Source organism: Bubalus kerabau, chromosome 6, assembly GCF_029407905.1.
Source record: "Bubalus kerabau isolate K-KA32 ecotype Philippines breed swamp buffalo chromosome 6, PCC_UOA_SB_1v2, whole genome shotgun sequence".
In the NCBI taxonomy this organism is placed as follows: Eukaryota; Metazoa; Chordata; class Mammalia; order Artiodactyla; family Bovidae; genus Bubalus; species Bubalus kerabau.
Genome location: NC_073629.1, coordinates 8605145 through 8624150, shown reverse-complemented (window position 1 = coordinate 8624150; position 19006 = coordinate 8605145). Strand labels below are relative to the sequence as shown.

The following is a 19006-nucleotide window of genomic DNA, read 5'->3' as shown; positions in this document are numbered from 1 at the left end:
GACTCTGGTCCAGGGACCCTCCAGGCGAAAGGGATGTATGCTTGCCAGATGTGGCAACTTCCTTGCTCCTGGCCGTGCAAACGTAGTGTGATTGATTCTCCGGAGTGTGGGGAGAGTGAGGCAGGGAGCTTGGAGACGGACGTTGTGAAAGGTGACGAGGTGGTGCGGGCGGCTGCCAGCCGTGGGGTATTCCTTCCAGGGCAATCCCTGAGCCCCCGGCTGGGTCCGGGTGAGGAAGCGAGCAAACCCAAGAAAGGTGCCTGGACGCACGGGCGGCTGAGCCCGCAGGGCTTGGGGCCACGGAGGCTTGGCAGCAGGGCCTTTTCTGGGTGGGGTGGGGTGGGGCGGGGTGGTGGGCGTCTGCGTGGGAGAGGCAGCGGGCGGCAGGTAGCAGCCAGCGGTTGCAGGAGCGCTGCCCGGAGCGCCTTTCAGCCGGCAGACCTAGCTGGGCTCTGGGGCTGCAGTGCGGGACCAAAAGGGGACGCTGTGGCTGCATGGGCCGGGAATCGAACCCGGGCCTCCCGCGTGGCAGGCGAGAATTCTACCACTGAACCACCCATGCACCGATGACCCAAGCCGCCCGACGCCGCCCCAGAGGCGCTGACCGCCACCCGCCCGGCACTGCTCACTGCTCGCCCGTCGCCCGTCGGCATCTATCTGCTCTATCGGAACAGGAGACGACGGGAGATAGAGGTTGGGGGTGGGGGGCGCGACCTGAAAGCCAGGATCCGGGCACGTGCAGGGCCCCAGGGCGCGGCGCTCTCGGAGGGACCCACTCGGCCCGTCCCGCGCCTTCTGCGCCGACCACGGCCGCCGCGACCCTGTCGGTGTCGCCCGAGGGGGCCGGGAGCCGACGCCGTCTGCCCGGCGCCGGCATCCCTGTCAGGTGCAGGCGCAGGCGCCGCGTGGTCGCTGCGGCCGCGCGCCGACGTTCCTCTCAGCGACCGCCGGGTCCCGACCCCAAGGCGTGTGAGCCCGGCTCGAGCGCTCTGGCGGCCCGCGCTCCCGAGGTCCGGCTCTGACGGGGTGGTGGTGCTGGTGAGGAGGGGCCCTTTGGCAGAGCGGCTCCTGGCTCGGGGACTGCCGGCTGAGGCAGGGAGCGCGCGCAGGCGGGCTTGGCTGCGGCCCGGGCAGCGGCTTCCCCCGGGAACGGGCGCGGGGGCGCCGGCCGGGCGCCTGTGGGTGGGCTGCACGGGCACGCAGGGCTTCCGCTCCCTCCCCAGAGGAGCACCCTTCCCGGGACGGACTCGTGCCAGGAAGACCGGTGTTCGCTGGCCCGCAGGAAGGCTGGGAGGCACGTGTCCCTGGCGGGCGGCAGGCAGGTGTGGCCCGGCCAAGGCCGCAAGGCGCAGAAGCGTCGAGGGCACGCAGCACCCCCCTGGCGGGCAAGGCGGGGGCTCGGCCGCCTCGGTGTGGCTGGGGAGCGCAGGCGGGCCGGCGGGCCGGCTGCGGAGGACAGGGTGCCGGCCGGAGGGAGAGCGGCCGGGGGCGGACGTGGAAGCAAGGCTGCGAGAGCCAGTTGGCCGTTCCCGGCAGAAGTCGGAGCGCCGGCGACGCGAGGAGGGCTTGCCACCCGCGGCGGGGCTGCGTGCTTCGGCGCGGCCGGGGGCGGGGCGGGGCCGTGGGAGTGAAAGTGGGAGGGTGGGCGAGGGTGGGCGAGGGTGGGCGAGGGGGAAGCGGGGAGGCAGGAAAACCAGCAGCTGCAGCTGCAGCTGCAGCCAGCTGGGGAGGAAGGATGCGCTGAGGAGGACTGAAGGTTCCTGGGGCGGGGGTGCAGGCGGCGGGAGGCAGCGCGTGTGTGGAGAAAGGCAGTGGCGCGGGGAGGACGGGTGCGTTTGTCCGGCGGGCCAAAAGGCTGGCTTGTCAGGAGTGGGATTCGAACCCACGCCTCCAGGGGAGACTGCGACCTGAACGCAGCGCCTTAGACCGCTCGGCCATCCTGACGGCGGGCCTGGCTGGGCGCGTGGCCGCTCGCCTGGCTGGGACCCGACGCGGCGCCAGCCCCGGTGCCCTTGGCGGGCCGCGCGCTGCGCCGCGGCAGGCAGCCAGGCAGGCAGGCAGGCAGGCAGGCGGCCGTCCGGGGTGGGTGTCGACGGAGTCGGCGCGCGGCGGCCGCAGGTCGCGCCCCGGACCCAGCCGGGCCCTGGGCGGGCCGGCCCCTCCCCAGCCGCGCCTCTCCTGGCCGGACGCCGGCCGGCGCGCGCCCACCGTGTCCTCGCAGCCTGGCTTTCCTTCTCGGGCCCCCTTCTGCCGGCGGAATGCCCGCGTTGGAGGCAAGAGGCGGCGCGCACTGGGGCGTGTCCAGTGCCCCGGGGGTCCGGGGCCCTGTCGGGGTGGCGGGCTGCCGCTGTGACCGAGGCGGTTGGTTGGGTGCGCGGTTGGGTCGGGACCCGCGGTGGCCGGGGGCCCGTGCTGGGCAGGGGGACGCGTCGGCAGGCAGCCCGAGAGCCGGTGAGCGGCCGGGCGGTAGGACGGTCGCCGCCGTCCTCGTTAGTATAGTGGTGAGTATCCCCGCCTGTCACGCGGGAGACCGGGGTTCGATTCCCCGACGGGGAGGCCACACCCCCTTTTTGGTGGCCGCGGTCGCTCTCTGTCCTGCCGCCAGGCCCCCAAGGGCCCTTGGTCTCGTCCCGCCGCCTTTGGGCGAGGCGCCAGGGCGCGGTGCCCTGCCTAGCCACCGTCGACCCCCCTCTCCCCGTGCAGCCCTCCAGCCTGACTGAGCCCTTTGTGGTCGCCGGGCGCACGGTCGCCACGGCCGAGCGAGGGCCTCCTTGGCCACCCCACGGCCTTGCCCGACCAGAGCCGGAGCTTGCGGCGCGCCCGGCCGCCCGGCCGCCCACGCACCCACCCCCACTGGCTGCCTCAGTGGGCTCCTAGGCTCGCGACGCCCCCGCCGTGCGGCTCGGCACAGCGCCGCGACGCGTGCAGGCAGCTGGGTCCCGTGTCCCCAAGTCGTCGTGGGAAGTGGCGGCGCCCAGCGCCCGGTGGAGAAGGGCTTTTTTGGCCAGCTGGGTGCGGGAAGCTGCGTGCCCCGCGTTGCCCGCCGGGGCTGAGGGCGGAGGCGTTCGCGGGCCGCGGCGGGGAGCGAAGGGCCGGAGGGCCGCAAGGCCGTCGGGCCGGTGGACCACGCAACGGCGTCGCGCTGGCGCGCATGGGGCGGCGCGCGGCTGCTGGTGGCGCCGGCGGCGGCGCAGAGCCTCCGGCTGACGGGGCGTCGGGGCAGGGATGCGGAGGCGGCGGCGGCGGCGGCGGCGGCGGGGAGCGTATGCTGGGGCGAGCCCGGGGCCGGCGTCCGGAGGCCGCCCGGGCTGTGTAGCGTTGGTGGTATAGTGGTGAGCATAGCTGCCTTCCAAGCAGTTGACCCGGGTTCGATTCCCGGCCAACGCAGCGGGCCGACCTTTTGCTGAGCTGCACCGTCCTCCCGGCAGGGGCGTTCGGGGGGGGGAGAGAGAGCTGGGTGCGGGGAGCCAGCCCGCTGGCCCCGCGGCTTTTGGCGTGTGTGCGAGAAGCCGGCGGCGCGCGCAGTGTTTTGAGGGTGCGGAAAGCAAGACGGCACGCCAGGGCAGGCGGACTGACAGGGCCGGCGGGCGGCTGGACTTGCAAAGGCGGGGTGTGGGCAGCAAGGGGGCGCGGGCGGGTGGCATGGAGGCGCTGGGTTCAGCCGGAGCAGGCGAGGGCCGTGCCCCGACGCTCCCTGGTGGTCTAGTGGTTAGGATTCGGCGCTCTCACCGCCGCGGCCCGGGTTCGATTCCCGGTCAGGGAAGCCTTTCTTCTTCCTCTCCGGAGGCCTGCCACCTGCCGAGGTCCTCGCCGGCGACCCGCCCAGCCTTTTAGCCTACGCAATGGCAACCCACTCTAGTCCTCTTGCCTGGAGAATCCCAGGGACGGGGGAGCCTGGTGGGCTGCCGTCTAGTCTATGGGGTCGCACAGAGTCGGACAGGACTGAAGCGACTTAGCAGCTCAGCACTGCGCCAGAGGCCCCCCCGGGACCCTGCACCTCCAGCCCAAGCGCGATTCAGGCCACCTCCGCCGTCCCCCGGGGCAAAGCTTTTTTGGCCGCAGTGGCGACCTCGCGCCGCGCCGCTTTCACCACGACCGGCCTGAGGCCTCCCATGCCCCGCCTCCCTCCCTCCTGAGGGGCTGCGGCTGCTGGCCCTGGTGGCGGCCGTGATGCTCCTGGGCTTGTGCTGGTTCTCCTGCTGTGGGTGGGGGTGAGGAGGTGGGGTTGGATAGGGCGGGTGGGGGTAGGCGCGGGGGTAGGGGCGCGGGCTGCGGTGGTCACCAACCACCAACGGGGGCCAGCAGCGGCAGGGGCGGTGGCCGCAGCCCAAGGTGAGCGAGGGGGATCTGCCTCTGGGAGAGGGGGCCAGTGGCCACGGACACGCCTGCCTTCCCATGTCCCTCATGCCAGCCACCTCTCTGGGCGGCTTGGCCACTGCGTGCCAGGTCCCGGGCTGGCTGTGACTCCCGTATGCCGCTGGTGTCTCCAAGAGGGTTCTGGTCTGGACTGGGCTCTGGGAGGCGGACCACGGCGCCCGGGAGGCATCGGGATCAGTTCGGTCGCTCAGGGCACTGCAGCAGCCCCAGGCTTCCCTGTCCATCACCGACTCGCGCGGCTTGCTCAAACCCACGTCCGTCCAGTCGGGGATGCCACCCAAGCCTCTCATCTTCTGTCGGGTCGTCCCCGTCTCCTCCTGCCTTCCATCAGGGTCTTTTCCCGTGAGTCAGTCCTGCGGGTCAGGTGGCCAGAGGATCGGAGTTTCAGCTTCAGCCTCAGTCCTTCCAATGAATATCCAGGACTGATTTCCTCTAGGATGGACGGGTTGGGTCTCCTCGCAGTCCAAGGGACTCTCAAGAGTCTTCTCCAACACCGCAGTCCAAAAGCATCAATTCTTCGGCACTCGGCCTTCTTTATACTCCACCTCTCACATCTGTTCGTGACCGCCGGAGAAGCCGTAGCTTTCACGAGACGGACCCTCGTCACACCCCTCGTCTCTGCTTTTGGACATGCTGTCAAGATTGGTCATAGCTTTTCTCCCAAGGAGGCGAACGTCTTTTCATTTCACGGCCGCGGCCGGCGTCTGCAGTGCTTTGGGGGAGCCCCCCCAAATGAAGTCTCGCCCGCTTTCTGTTGTTTCCCCATCTATTTGCCATGAAGTGATGGGACGGGATGCCATGATCTTAGTTTTCTGAATGTTGAGTTTGAAGCCAACGTTTTCACTCTCCTCTTTCACTTTCCTCAAGAGGCTCTTTAGTTCTTCTTCGCTCTCCCCGAGGCCAAGGGGTGAAGATGGATGTGGACCTGTGCCGCGAATCCCACCACCGCGCAGTGGAAGGGAGAGAGCTCGCAGATCCGGGCGGGGCGGGGCGGGCCGGGCCGGCCCGGCCCGGCTGGGAAAAGCTAGCCCACCAGCCGGGAGGCGGCAGATGCGCTCGAGGCAGCGATGCCTGCCGGGGAGGACAACCCGACCATCAGGGTGTTTCCCTTGCCTGACCACAGCTCTCAAGCCTACCGGACTGAGGCAAGGTTTACCCAGGCCTCCCTCCCCCACTCGTAACCAAAGGTGGGCACTCGGGCGCACGCACACACACACACAGACACACACACACACACACACAGAGCGCCCTGTTCCACGCACCCCTCCCCTAGTTATGACATCTAAGAGTTTCCCATTCTCTCTAACCTGTCTATCCAGGATCCACTCTATCCCTCTCCCCTACCTGTCATCGTCTTCCCCTAGGAACTCTCCCCGAGGGTAATCGCCCACCACAGTCTCCCCCTGGGCCAATCTCGGGCTCGTCTATCCCCAAAGGGTTTCATTTCACGCCTGTTCAAGGACTGTGTCCTTCGGAGGTGAAGTGGACGGCCGACGAAGGTCACCAAAGTGCGTAGAGGGCGGCACATTTGGGTGCGAAAGGCACGAAGCCGAGTCCCCTTTGGGAAAAGAGCCCCCGTGTCCCGACGTGTGCTTGTGGTTGTTAAAGGAGGTCTCCTTGAGGCCCCTGCCGTGTCGTGGGCGTCAGCGTGCATGGGGGAGAGTATGGGACGAAGGTGCTTGGGGCCCTGGCTGGTGGGCGCCCCACGTGGATCAGGGACCTGGGCAGCGCGATCACAGGCAGAGGGGGCGGCAGCGAGCCGAGGGGCTGGCAGGCAGGCCCGGGGGTGCTTGGGTGGGGTCTGCCTGGAGGGCCGGCGGGAAGGGGCGTGTGGGGCTCGCGGGAACCTGGCCCAAAGATCGGCAGGCCACTTGAGCAGGCCCTCTGCAGAAGCATGGGCGCGGTGGCGAAGCCGTGCCAGGCGCAGGTGAGAGGCCGGGACGGATCTGCGGGAGGTAGGGCTGGGCGCGGGGTCGGGGTGGGTCTGTGGAGCCGGAGGGAGGCCCGAGCTGGTGAACGTCAGGGCAGGGCAGGCCAGGCCAGGGCAGGACGTGTGAGGGGGGGCCCGAGCTCCAGGGGGATGGCGGCGGGGGTGGGGGCAAGGGGCCGAGCCTGGAGTCTGGAGGGAAAGGCAGAGGGCAGGCCGTGACAGTGAGGGTGCTGTGGCGTGAGGAAGATGGTGCGAGAGCACTCCATTTGGGCGGGGGTGGCGGGTGAACGGGCGAGCCACACTGGTGCGCGGTGCCGCAGGCTGCTCAGGCTCAGCGGTGGGCTGAGGACACAGGCAAGCGAACGACAGAAACGGAGTGCCAGATGGGGGCCAGAACTGGTCCGAGATGGGTGGGTGGGCCCGCCGTACCGCCCCAGAGACCAAAGTCACCACTCATCAGGAGCAAATGTCCAGTCTCGGGTGTGACATGGCTGGGGGGTCAGGGTAGGATGGGGGGTGGTGGTTGGGAGCTCGGGTGGCTGAGATTTCACGAGGACCAAGGAGAGCTCCCATGTGACCGAGCACAGTCATCCCTCCAGGGTACACACCCGCAGAGGGCAAACGTCGGGGAGGTCTGAGGTCCGCACACCGCCACGGACACGGCAGCACTGTTTGCCGTCGCCAAGACACGGAGCAAGGCCCAGCGCCCATGCACACGTGGCGGGCCCGAGAAGAGGTGGCACAGGTGTAGCATGGAACCATCACTCAGGCATAAGGAAATAAACCAAGTGTTGCCATTTGTCACAAGCAATGACGGACCTAGAGACTCTTACACTTGGTGAAGAATGTCAGACCGCGTGGGACAAAGACATGTGGAACGTGTGAAAGAATGCAAAACGACGCTATTTGCCGGGGAGAAACCCACTCACGCAGAACACCACCTTAGGGTAACGCCAGCGAAAGGCAGCGCTGGAGCGATGAGTGCGCAGCTGGGACCAACAGATACGCAGGACCCTGGATAGAGGGAGAAGCGCCCAGGTGATCCAGTTCAACACAGGGAATAAGCGTCAGGACCCTGGAATACCCTCAAGTGGAAAAGAATCTGAAAACATACACGAAATCCAAAATCTGTACATGGGAAACAGAATCACTTTGCGGTCCATCGGAAACGAGCACAATATTGGAAATCCACTGTACTTCCGCAACAACCGCAACTCCGACATTCGAGTAAGCTTTGACAAGAAAACGAAATCTACAGGCAACTAAGTCAGCGGGAAACAGGCGAGCTGTCCCAAGCCCACCCTGGGTACATACCCGTGAGAGCCGCAACTCTTCATTCGGAAAGACACATGCCAACCCCACGGTCATGGCAGCACTGTTTGCCGTAGCCGAGACGTGGAGGAAACCCTAGTGCCCATCCCCAACGGCTCACCCACGAAGGTGCCATACCAGAGAAAGGGAGAGAATGGGATGCCACTGAGCCGTCCACACGAGTCAAGTTAGTGTCACTGGCAGCAACAGCGGCTGGAGCTGCAGAATATTACCCTTGGTGAGGGAAGTCACACAGACAGGGTCACAGATGGGGGAATCTAAAGTGTTGTACATATTCACCCCTGTGCCCACCAGCGACAGACTCTCAGGCTCGGGAAAGCAGCCTCGGGCTTCCCAAGGGCAGAGTCACGCACGGAGGGATGGATGAGGAGCCGGGCTCAACGGATGTACCGTACCAGTACTGCGTAGAAAGGAGAGGAGCAACGAGGATACACGGGATGCTACAGGGAATGAGATCCCACATCCTGTCATCACCTGTAACGGAAACCGATCTGAAACCCTAATCCTACATGCCCAGGAGTGAATCACAACGCTGTACAGCGGACACGGGCACCAGGCTGTAGATCGTGCTGTTCTACACTTCCAGAACAACGACTGCCACTCCGGGGAAGTCCGTCAGTCGAGGATCGGTCCAAGAGTAGGAAAAAGAAGAGCTTACATTGTGATCCAGCAGACCCAATCCCGGCTACTCATCGGGAAAAGACAGCACGCCCAATGGGAAGAGAGGCGGGCATCCCCCAGGGTCATCGCAGCCCTCGGTGCCGTAGCCGAGACATGGGAAACGCTCATGTGCCGGTCGGCCCGTGGCCGGCACAAGAAGGTGAGGCAAATACATACCGTGGAATGTGACGCAGCCATCAAGAAGGAGCAGCCATCGCCATGGGCCACAAGGCCGGACGGACCCACAGAAGGGACCACTGAGTGAAGTGGGTCGGGTGGAGAGGGACAAAGCTCTGTGGACTCGAACAACGAATACAAAGGAATGTCTGTGCAACGGGAAACCGACCTTGAGACGTAGAAAAGGTGCATAGGGCTACCCAAGGGGAAAGGCAGGGAAGGGACGAAGTTGGAGTCGGATCAAGAGATAGGAAATACTATGCTTACAGCCGATGAGCAACAGAGCTTTCCTCTGTAGCATGAGAACTGTATTCGTGTCTCACCTTAACCTACACTGGAAAATCACCTGGAAAAGAACAGGGGACTGAATCCCCTTTGCCGAGCACCTGAGACTAACCCAGGACTGTAAATCAGTTCTACTCGTGTTGGAAGCCGCAGAAAGAGGAGCAGGCCCTGGCCTGGGGTGGGGGGTGGGGGGAGGCAGGCCAGTGCGACAAATGCAAAGGCAGGTTCCTGGACAAGACTGGGATTTGGAATGGCTCAGGGAGGAACTGGGCGTGGGGAGGAGGGGGGGTGTGCAGATGGGGGAGGCACCGAGCGGGGTGGGGGTGGGATGATGGGGTGCGTTTGGGGAAGTCGGGGGACGGTGAGGGTGCAGGCTGAGGTGGTGGTGCTCTTGCGGCAGGGCTGATGCTGAGGTGTGGCGCGCAACAGGGTTTCAGGGGGATGGGGTGATGTTGGAGACGGTGAGGCCGTCCCTGTTGGAGACCTATTTCTGCCGAGGGACGGGGAGCTGGTGGACTTCTTTGGAACTCCTCCTGCAAGACTCTGGTCCAGGGACCCTCCAGGCGAAAGGGATGTATGCTTGCCAGATGTGGCAACTTCCTTGCTCCTGGCCGTGCAAACGTAGTGTGATTGATTCTCCGGAGTGTGGGGAGAGTGAGGCAGGGAGCTTGGAGACGGACGTTGTGAAAGGTGACGAGGTGGTGCGGGCGGCTGCCAGCCGTGGGGTATTCCTTCCAGGGCAATCCCTGAGCCCCCGGCTGGGTCCGGGTGAGGAAGCGAGCAAACCCAAGAAAGGTGCCTGGACGCACGGGCGGCTGAGCCCGCAGGGCTTGGGGCCACGGAGGCTTGGCAGCAGGGCCTTTTCTGGGTGGGGTGGGGTGGGGCGGGGTGGTGGGCGTCTGCGTGGGAGAGGCAGCGGGCGGCAGGTAGCAGCCAGCGGTTGCAGGAGCGCTGCCCGGAGCGCCTTTCAGCCGGCAGACCTAGCTGGGCTCTGGGGCTGCAGTGCGGGACCAAAAGGGGACGCTGTGGCTGCATGGGCCGGGAATCGAACCCGGGCCTCCCGCGTGGCAGGCGAGAATTCTACCACTGAACCACCCATGCACCGATGACCCAAGCCGCCCGACGCCGCCCCAGAGGCGCTGACCGCCACCCGCCCGGCACTGCTCACTGCTCGCCCGTCGCCCGTCGGCATCTATCTGCTCTATCGGAACAGGAGACGACGGGAGATAGAGGTTGGGGGTGGGGGGCGCGACCTGAAAGCCAGGATCCGGGCACGTGCAGGGCCCCAGGGCGCGGCGCTCTCGGAGGGACCCACTCGGCCCGTCCCGCGCCTTCTGCGCCGACCACGGCCGCCGCGACCCTGTCGGTGTCGCCCGAGGGGGCCGGGAGCCGACGCCGTCTGCCCGGCGCCGGCATCCCTGTCAGGTGCAGGCGCAGGCGCCGCGTGGTCGCTGCGGCCGCGCGCCGACGTTCCTCTCAGCGACCGCCGGGTCCCGACCCCAAGGCGTGTGAGCCCGGCTCGAGCGCTCTGGCGGCCCGCGCTCCCGAGGTCCGGCTCTGACGGGGTGGTGGTGCTGGTGAGGAGGGGCGCTTTGGCAGAGCGGCTCCTGGCTCGGGGACTGCCGGCTGAGGCAGGGAGCGCGCGCAGGCGGGCTTGGCTGCGGCCCGGGCAGCGGCTTCCCCCGGGAACGGGCGCGGGGGCGCCGGCCGGGCGCCTGTGGGTGGGCTGCACGGGCACGCAGGGCTTCCGCTCCCTCCCCAGAGGAGCACCCTTCCCGGGACGGACTCGTGCCAGGAAGACCGGTGTTCGCTGGCCCGCAGGAAGGCTGGGAGGCACGTGTCCCTGGCGGGCGGCAGGCAGGTGTGGCCCGGCCAAGGCCGCAAGGCGCAGAAGCGTCGAGGGCACGCAGCACCCCCCTGGCGGGCAAGGCGGGGGCTCGGCCGCCTCGGTGTGGCTGGGGAGCGCAGGCGGGCCGGCGGGCCGGCTGCGGAGGACAGGGTGCCGGCCGGAGGGAGAGCGGCCGGGGGCGGACGTGGAAGCAAGGCTGCGAGAGCCAGTTGGCCGTTCCCGGCAGAAGTCGGAGCGCCGGCGACGCGAGGAGGGCTTGCCACCCGCGGCGGGGCTGCGTGCTTCGGCGCGGCCGGGGGCGGGGCGGGGCCGTGGGAGTGAAAGTGGGAGGGTGGGCGAGGGTGGGCGAGGGTGGGCGAGGGGGAAGCGGGGAGGCAGGAAAACCAGCAGCTGCAGCTGCAGCTGCAGCCAGCTGGGGAGGAAGGATGCGCTGAGGAGGACTGAAGGTTCCTGGGGCGGGGGTGCAGGCGGCGGGAGGCAGCGCGTGTGTGGAGAAAGGCAGTGGCGCGGGGAGGACGGGTGCGTTTGTCCGGCGGGCCAAAAGGCTGGCTTGTCAGGAGTGGGATTCGAACCCACGCCTCCAGGGGAGACTGCGACCTGAACGCAGCGCCTTAGACCGCTCGGCCATCCTGACGGCGGGCCTGGCTGGGCGCGTGGCCGCTCGCCTGGCTGGGACCCGACGCGGCGCCAGCCCCGGTGCCCTTGGCGGGCCGCGCGCTGCGCCGCGGCAGGCAGCCAGGCAGGCAGGCAGGCAGGCAGGCGGCCGTCCGGGGTGGGTGTCGACGGAGTCGGCGCGCGGCGGCCGCAGGTCGCGCCCCGGACCCAGCCGGGCCCTGGGCGGGCCGGCCCCTCCCCAGCCGCGCCTCTCCTGGCCGGACGCCGGCCGGCGCGCGCCCACCGTGTCCTCGCAGCCTGGCTTTCCTTCTCGGGCCCCCTTCTGCCGGCGGAATGCCCGCGTTGGAGGCAAGAGGCGGCGCGCACTGGGGCGTGTCCAGTGCCCCGGGGGTCCGGGGCCCTGTCGGGGTGGCGGGCTGCCGCTGTGACCGAGGCGGTTGGTTGGGTGCGCGGTTGGGTCGGGACCCGCGGTGGCCGGGGGCCCGTGCTGGGCAGGGGGACGCGTCGGCAGGCAGCCCGAGAGCCGGTGAGCGGCCGGGCGGTAGGACGGTCGCCGCCGTCCTCGTTAGTATAGTGGTGAGTATCCCCGCCTGTCACGCGGGAGACCGGGGTTCGATTCCCCGACGGGGAGGCCACACCTCCTTTTTGGTGGCCGCGGTCGCTCTCTGTCCTGCCGCCAGGCCCCCAAGGGCCCTTGGTCTCGTCCCGCCGCCTTTGGGCGAGGCGCCAGGGCGCGGTGCCCTGCCTAGCCACCGTCGACCCCCCTCTCCCCGTGCAGCCCTCCAGCCTGACTGAGCCCTTTGTGGTCGCCGGGCGCACGGTCGCCACGGCCGAGCGAGGGCCTCCTTGGCCACCCCACGGCCTTGCCCGACCAGAGCCGGAGCTTGCGGCGCGCCCGGCCGCCCGGCCGCCCACGCACCCACCCCCACTGGCTGCCTCAGTGGGCTCCTAGGCTCGCGACGCCCCCGCCGTGCGGCTCGGCACAGCGCCGCGACGCGTGCAGGCAGCTGGGTCCCGTGTCCCCAAGTCGTCGTGGGAAGTGGCGGCGCCCAGCGCCCGGTGGAGAAGGGCTTTTTTGGCCAGCTGGGTGCGGGAAGCTGCGTGCCCCGCGTTGCCCGCCGGGGCTGAGGGCGGAGGCGTTCGCGGGCCGCGGCGGGGAGCGAAGGGCCGGAGGGCCGCAAGGCCGTCGGGCCGGTGGACCACGCAACGGCGTCGCGCTGGCGCGCATGGGGCGGCGCGCGGCTGCTGGTGGCGCCGGCGGCGGCGCAGAGCCTCCGGCTGACGGGGCGTCGGGGCAGGGATGCGGAGGCGGCGGCGGCGGCGGCGGCGGCGGGGAGCGTATGCTGGGGCGAGCCCGGGGCCGGCGTCCGGAGGCCGCCCGGGCTGTGTAGCGTTGGTGGTATAGTGGTGAGCATAGCTGCCTTCCAAGCAGTTGACCCGGGTTCGATTCCCGGCCAACGCAGCGGGCCGACCTTTTGCTGAGCTGCACCGTCCTCCCGGCAGGGGCGTTCGGGGGGGGGAGAGAGAGCTGGGTGCGGGGAGCCAGCCCGCTGGCCCCGCGGCTTTTGGCGTGTGTGCGAGAAGCCGGCGGCGCGCGCAGTGTTTTGAGGGTGCGGAAAGCAAGACGGCACGCCAGGGCAGGCGGACTGACAGGGCCGGCGGGCGGCTGGACTTGCAAAGGCGGGGTGTGGGCAGCAAGGGGGCGCGGGCGGGTGGCATGGAGGCGCTGGGTTCAGCCGGAGCAGGCGAGGGCCGTGCCCCGACGCTCCCTGGTGGTCTAGTGGTTAGGATTCGGCGCTCTCACCGCCGCGGCCCGGGTTCGATTCCCGGTCAGGGAAGCCTTTCTTCTTCCTCTCCGGAGGCCTGCCACCTGCCGAGGTCCTCGCCGGCGACCCGCCCAGCCTTTTAGCCTACGCAATGGCAACCCACTCTAGTCCTCTTGCCTGGAGAATCCCAGGGACGGGGGAGCCTGGTGGGCTGCCGTCTAGTCTATGGGGTCGCACAGAGTCGGACAGGACTGAAGCGACTTAGCAGCTCAGCACTGCGCCAGAGGCCCCCCCGGGACCCTGCACCTCCAGCCCAAGCGCGATTCAGGCCACCTCCGCCGTCCCCCGGGGCAAAGCTTTTTTGGCCGCAGTGGCGACCTCGCGCCGCGCCGCTTTCACCACGACCGGCCTGAGGCCTCCCATGCCCCGCCTCCCTCCCTCCTGAGGGGCTGCGGCTGCTGGCCCTGGTGGCGGCCGTGATGCTCCTGGGCTTGTGCTGGTTCTCCTGCTGTGGGTGGGGGTGAGGAGGTGGGGTTGGATAGGGCGGGTGGGGGTAGGCGCGGGGGTAGGGGCGCGGGCTGCGGTGGTCACCAACCACCAACGGGGGCCAGCAGCGGCAGGGGCGGTGGCCGCAGCCCAAGGTGAGCGAGGGGGATCTGCCTCTGGGAGAGGGGGCCAGTGGCCACGGACACGCCTGCCTTCCCATGTCCCTCATGCCAGCCACCTCTCTGGGCGGCTTGGCCACTGCGTGCCAGGTCCCGGGCTGGCTGTGACTCCCGTATGCCGCTGGTGTCTCCAAGAGGGTTCTGGTCTGGACTGGGCTCTGGGAGGCGGACCACGGCGCCCGGGAGGCATCGGGATCAGTTCGGTCGCTCAGGGCACTGCAGCAGCCCCAGGCTTCCCTGTCCATCACCGACTCGCGCGGCTTGCTCAAACCCACGTCCGTCCAGTCGGGGATGCCACCCAAGCCTCTCATCTTCTGTCGGGTCGTCCCCGTCTCCTCCTGCCTTCCATCAGGGTCTTTTCCCGTGAGTCAGTCCTGCGGGTCAGGTGGCCAGAGGATCGGAGTTTCAGCTTCAGCCTCAGCCCTTCCAATGAATATCCAGGACTGATTTCCTCTAGGATGGACGGGTTGGGTCTCCTCGCAGTCCAAGGGACTCTCAAGAGTCTTCTCCAACACCGCAGTCCAAAAGCATCAATTCTTCGGCACTCGGCCTTCTTTATACTCCACCTCTCACATCTGTTCGTGACCGCCGGAGAAGCCGTAGCTTTCACGAGACGGACCCTCGTCACACCCCTCGTCTCTGCTTTTGGACATGCTGTCAAGATTGGTCATAGCTTTTCTCCCAAGGAGGCGAACGTCTTTTCATTTCACGGCCGCGGCCGGCGTCTGCAGTGCTTTGGGGGAGCCCCCCCAAATGAAGTCTCGCCCGCTTTCTGTTGTTTCCCCATCTATTTGCCATGAAGTGATGGGACGGGATGCCATGATCTTAGTTTTCTGAATGTTGAGTTTGAAGCCAACGTTTTCACTCTCCTCTTTCACTTTCCTCAAGAGGCTCTTTAGTTCTTCTTCGCTCTCCCCGAGGCCAAGGGGTGAAGATGGATGTGGACCTGTGCCGCGAATCCCACCACCGCGCAGTGGAAGGGAGAGAGCTCGCAGATCCGGGCGGGGCGGGGCGGGCCGGGCCGGCCCGGCCCGGCTGGGAAAAGCTAGCCCACCAGCCGGGAGGCGGCAGATGCGCTCGAGGCAGCGATGCCTGCCGGGGAGGACAACCCGACCATCAGGGTGTTTCCCTTGCCTGACCACAGCTCTCAAGCCTACCGGACTGAGGCAAGGTTTACCCAGGCCTCCCTCCCCCACTCGTAACCAAAGGTGGGCACTCGGGCGCACGCACACACACACACAGACACACACACACACACACACAGAGCGCCCTGTTCCACGCACCCCTCCCCTAGTTATGACATCTAAGAGTTTCCCATTCTCTCTAACCTGTCTATCCAGGATCCACTCTATCCCTCTCCCCTACCTGTCATCGTCTTCCCCTAGGAACTCTCCCCGAGGGTAATCGCCCACCACAGTCTCCCCCTGGGCCAATCTCGGGCTCGTCTATCCCCAAAGGGTTTCATTTCACGCCTGTTCAAGGACTGTGTCCTTCGGAGGTGAAGTGGACGGCCGACGAAGGTCACCAAAGTGCGTAGAGGGCGGCACATTTGGGTGCGAAAGGCACGAAGCCGAGTCCCCTTTGGGAAAAGAGCCCCCGTGTCCCGACGTGTGCTTGTGGTTGTTAAAGGAGGTCTCCTTGAGGCCCCTGCCGTGTCGTGGGCGTCAGCGTGCGTGGGGGAGAGTATGGGACGAAGGTGCTTGGGGCCCTGGCTGGTGGGCGCCCCACGTGGATCAGGGACCTGGGCAGCGCGATCACAGGCAGAGGGGGCGGCAGCGAGCCGAGGGGCTGGCAGGCAGGCCCGGGGGTGCTTGGGTGGGGTCTGCCTGGAGGGCCGGCGGGAAGGGGCGTGTGGGGCTCGCGGGAACCTGGCCCAAAGATCGGCAGGCCACTTGAGCAGGCCCTCTGCAGAAGCATGGGCGCGGTGGCGAAGCCGTGCCAGGCGCAGGTGAGAGGCCGGGACGGATCTGCGGGAGGTAGGGCTGGGCGCGGGGTCGGGGTGGGCCTGTGGAGCCGGAGGGAGGCCCGAGCTGGTGAACGTCAGGGCAGGGCAGGCCAGGCCAGGGCAGGACGTGTGAGGGGGGGCCCGAGCTCCAGGGGGATGGCGGCGGGGGTGGGGGCAAGGGGCCGAGCCTGGAGTCTGGAGGGAAAGGCAGAGGGCAGGCCGTGACAGTGAGGGTGCTGTGGCGTGAGGAAGATGGTGCGAGAGCACTCCATTTGGGCGGGGTGGCGGGTGAACGGGCGAGCCACACTGGTGCGCGGTGCCGCAGGCTGCTCAGGCTCAGCGGTGGGCTGAGGACACAGGCAAGCGAACGACAGAAACGGAGTGCCAGATGGGGGCCAGAACTGGTCCGAGATGGGTGGGTGGGCCCGCCGTACCGCCCCAGAGACCAAAGTCACCACTCATCAGGAGCAAATGTCCAGTCTCGGGTGTGACATGGCTGGGGGGTCAGGGTAGGATGGGGGGTGGTGGTTGGGAGCTCGGGTGGCTGAGATTTCACGAGGACCAAGGAGAGCTCCCATGTGACCGAGCACAGTCATCCCTCCAGGGTACACACCCGCAGAGGGCAAACGTCGGGGAGGTCTGAGGTCCGCACACCGCCACGGACACGGCAGCACTGTTTGCTGTCGCCAAGACACGGAGCAAGGCCCAGCGCCCATGCACACGTGGCGGGCCCGAGAAGAGGTGGCACAGGTGTAGCATGGAACCATCACTCAGGCATAAGGAAATAAACCAAGTGTTGCCATTTGTCACAAGCAATGACGGACCTAGAGACTCTTACACTTGGTGAAGAATGTCAGACCGCGTGGGACAAAGACATGTGGAACGTGTGAAAGAATGCAAAACGACGCTATTTGCCGGGGAGAAACCCACTCACGCAGAACACCACCTTAGGGTAACGCCAGCGGAAAGGCAGCGCTGGAGCGATGAGTGCGCAGCTGGGACCAACAGATACGCAGGACCCTGGATAGAGGGAGAAGCGCCCAGGTGATCCAGTTCAACACAGGGAATAAGCGTCAGGACCCTGGAATACCCTCAAGTGGAAAAGAATCTGAAAACATACACGAAATCCAAAATCTGTACATGGGAAACAGAATCACTTTGCGGTCCATCGGAAACGAGCACAATATTGGAAATCCACTGTACTTCCGCAACAACCGCAACTCCGACATTCGAGTAAGCTTTGACAAGAAAACGAAATCTACAGGCAACTAAGTCAGCGGGAAACAGGCGAGCTGTCCCAAGCCCACCCTGGGTACATACCCGTGAGAGCCGCAACTCTTCATTCGGAAAGACACATGCCAACCCCACGGTCATGGCAGCACTGTTTGCCGTAGCCGAGACGTGGAGGAAACCCTAGTGCCCATCCCCAACGGCTCACCCACGAAGGTGCCATACCAGAGAAAGGGAGAGAATGGGATGCCACTGAGCCGTCCACACGAGTCAAGTTAGTGTCACTGGCAGCAACAGCGGCTGGAGCTGCAGAATATTACCCTTGGTGAGGGAAGTCACACAGACAGGGTCACAGATGGGGGAATCTAAAGTGTTGTACATATTCACCCCTGTGCCCACCAGCGACAGACTCTCAGGCTCGGGAAAGCAGCCTCGGGCTTCCCAAGGGCAGAGTCACGCACGGAGGGATGGATGAGGAGCCGGGCTCAACGGATGTACCGTACCAGTACTGCGTAGAAAGGAGAGGAGCAACGAGGATACACGGGATGCTACAGGGAATGAGATCCCACATCCTGTCATCACCTGTAACGGAAACCGATCTGAAACCCTAATCCTACATGCCCAGGAGTGAATCACAACGCTGTACAGCGGACACGGGCACCAGGCTGTAGATCGTGCTGTTCTACACTTCCAGAACAACGACTGCCACTCCGGGGAAGTCCGTCAGTCGAGGATCGGTCCAAGAGTAGGAAAAAGAAGAGCTTACATTGTGATCCAGCAGACCCAATCCCGGCTACTCATCGGGAAAAGACAGCACGCCCAATGGGAAGAGAGGCGGGCATCCCCCAGGGTCATCGCAGCCCTCGGTGCCGTAGCCGAGACATGGGAAACGCTCATGTGCCGGTCGGCCCGTGGCCGGCACAAGAAGGTGAGGCAAATACATACCGTGGAATGTGACGCAGCCATCAAGAAGGAGCAGCCATCGCCATGGGCCACAAGGCCGGACGGACCCACAGAAGGGACCACTGAGTGAAGTGGGTCGGGTGGAGAGGGACAAAGCTCTGTGGACTCGAACAACGAATACAAAGGAATGTCTGTGCAACGGGAAACCGACCTTGAGACGTAGAAAAGGTGCATAGGGCTACCCAAGGGGAAAGGCAGGGAAGGGACGAAGTTGGAGTCGGATCAAGAGATAGGAAATACTATGCTTACAGCCGATGAGCAACAGAGCTTTCCTCTGTAGCATGAGAACTGTATTCGTGTCTCACCTTAACCTACACTGGAAAATCACCTGGAAAAGAACAGGGGACTGAATCCCTTTGCCGAGCACCTGAGACTAACCCAGGACTGTAAATCAGTTCTACTCGTGTTGGAAGCCGCAGAAAGAGGAGCAGGCCCTGGCCTGGGGTGGGGGGTGGGGGGAGGCAGGCCAGTGCGACAAATGCAAAGGCAGGTTCCTGGACAAGACTGGGATTTGGAATGGCTCAGGGAGGAACTGGGCGTGGGGAGGAGGGGGGGGTGTGCAGATGGGGGAGGCACCGAGCGGGGTGGGGGTGGGATGATGGGGTGCGTTTGGGGAAGTCGGGGGACGGTGAGGGTGCAGGCTGAGGTGGTGGTGCTCTTGCGGCAGGGCTGATGCTGAGGTGTGGCGCGCAACAGGGTTTCAGGGGGATGGGGTGATGTTGGAGACGGTGAGGCCGTCCCTGTTGGAGACCTATTTCTGCCGAGGGACGGGGAGCTGGTGGACTTCTTTGGAACTCCTCCTGCAAGACTCTGGTCCAGGGACCCTCCAGGCGAAAGGGATGTATGCTTGCCAGATGTGGCAACTTCCTTGCTCCTGGCCGTGCAAACGTAGTGTGATTGATTCTCCGGAGTGTGGGGAGAGTGAGGCAGGGAGCTTGGAGACGGACGTTGTGAAAGGTGACGAGGTGGTGCGGGCGGCTGCCAGCCGTGGGGTATTCCTTCCAGGGCAATCCCTGAGCCCCCGGCTGGGTCCGGGTGAGGAAGCGAGCAAACCCAAGAAAGGTGCCTGGACGCACGGGCGGCTGAGCCCGCAGGGCTTGGGGCCACGGAGGCTTGGCAGCAGGGCCTTTTCTGGGTGGGGTGGGGTGGGGCGGGGTGGTGGGCGTCTGCGTGGGAGAGGCAGCGGGCGGCAGGTAGCAGCCAGCGGTTGCA

The 19006-nt window shown here is 66.3% G+C and overlaps 10 non-coding genes across 10 annotated transcripts; 6 read left to right on the top strand and 4 right to left on the bottom strand.

Moving 5' to 3' along the window:
- Positions 1–491: 491 nt before the first annotated feature.
- On the bottom strand, positions 492–562 carry TRNAG-GCC (transfer RNA glycine (anticodon GCC)). Its single transcript has one exon. It is a non-coding gene; the product is annotated as a tRNA-Gly (tRNA).
- Positions 563–1861: 1299 nt separating this feature from the next.
- TRNAL-CAG (transfer RNA leucine (anticodon CAG)) lies at positions 1862–1944 on the bottom strand. Its single transcript has one exon. It is a non-coding gene; the product is annotated as a tRNA-Leu (tRNA).
- Positions 1945–2484: 540 nt separating this feature from the next.
- TRNAD-GUC (transfer RNA aspartic acid (anticodon GUC)) lies at positions 2485–2556 on the top strand. The gene has a single exon. It is a non-coding gene; the product is annotated as a tRNA-Asp (tRNA).
- A 759-nt stretch (positions 2557–3315) lies between these two features.
- TRNAG-UCC (transfer RNA glycine (anticodon UCC)) lies at positions 3316–3387 on the top strand. The gene has a single exon. It is a non-coding gene; the product is annotated as a tRNA-Gly (tRNA).
- A 304-nt stretch (positions 3388–3691) lies between these two features.
- On the top strand, positions 3692–3763 carry TRNAE-CUC (transfer RNA glutamic acid (anticodon CUC)). The gene has a single exon. It is a non-coding gene; the product is annotated as a tRNA-Glu (tRNA).
- Positions 3764–9791: 6028 nt separating this feature from the next.
- Positions 9792–9862, bottom strand: TRNAG-GCC (transfer RNA glycine (anticodon GCC)). Its single transcript has one exon. It is a non-coding gene; the product is annotated as a tRNA-Gly (tRNA).
- A 1299-nt stretch (positions 9863–11161) lies between these two features.
- TRNAL-CAG (transfer RNA leucine (anticodon CAG)) lies at positions 11162–11244 on the bottom strand. The gene has a single exon. It is a non-coding gene; the product is annotated as a tRNA-Leu (tRNA).
- A 540-nt stretch (positions 11245–11784) lies between these two features.
- TRNAD-GUC (transfer RNA aspartic acid (anticodon GUC)) lies at positions 11785–11856 on the top strand. The gene has a single exon. It is a non-coding gene; the product is annotated as a tRNA-Asp (tRNA).
- A 759-nt stretch (positions 11857–12615) lies between these two features.
- On the top strand, positions 12616–12687 carry TRNAG-UCC (transfer RNA glycine (anticodon UCC)). Its single transcript has one exon. It is a non-coding gene; the product is annotated as a tRNA-Gly (tRNA).
- Positions 12688–12991: 304 nt separating this feature from the next.
- TRNAE-CUC (transfer RNA glutamic acid (anticodon CUC)) lies at positions 12992–13063 on the top strand. Its single transcript has one exon. It is a non-coding gene; the product is annotated as a tRNA-Glu (tRNA).
- Positions 13064–19006: the final 5943 nt, after the last annotated feature.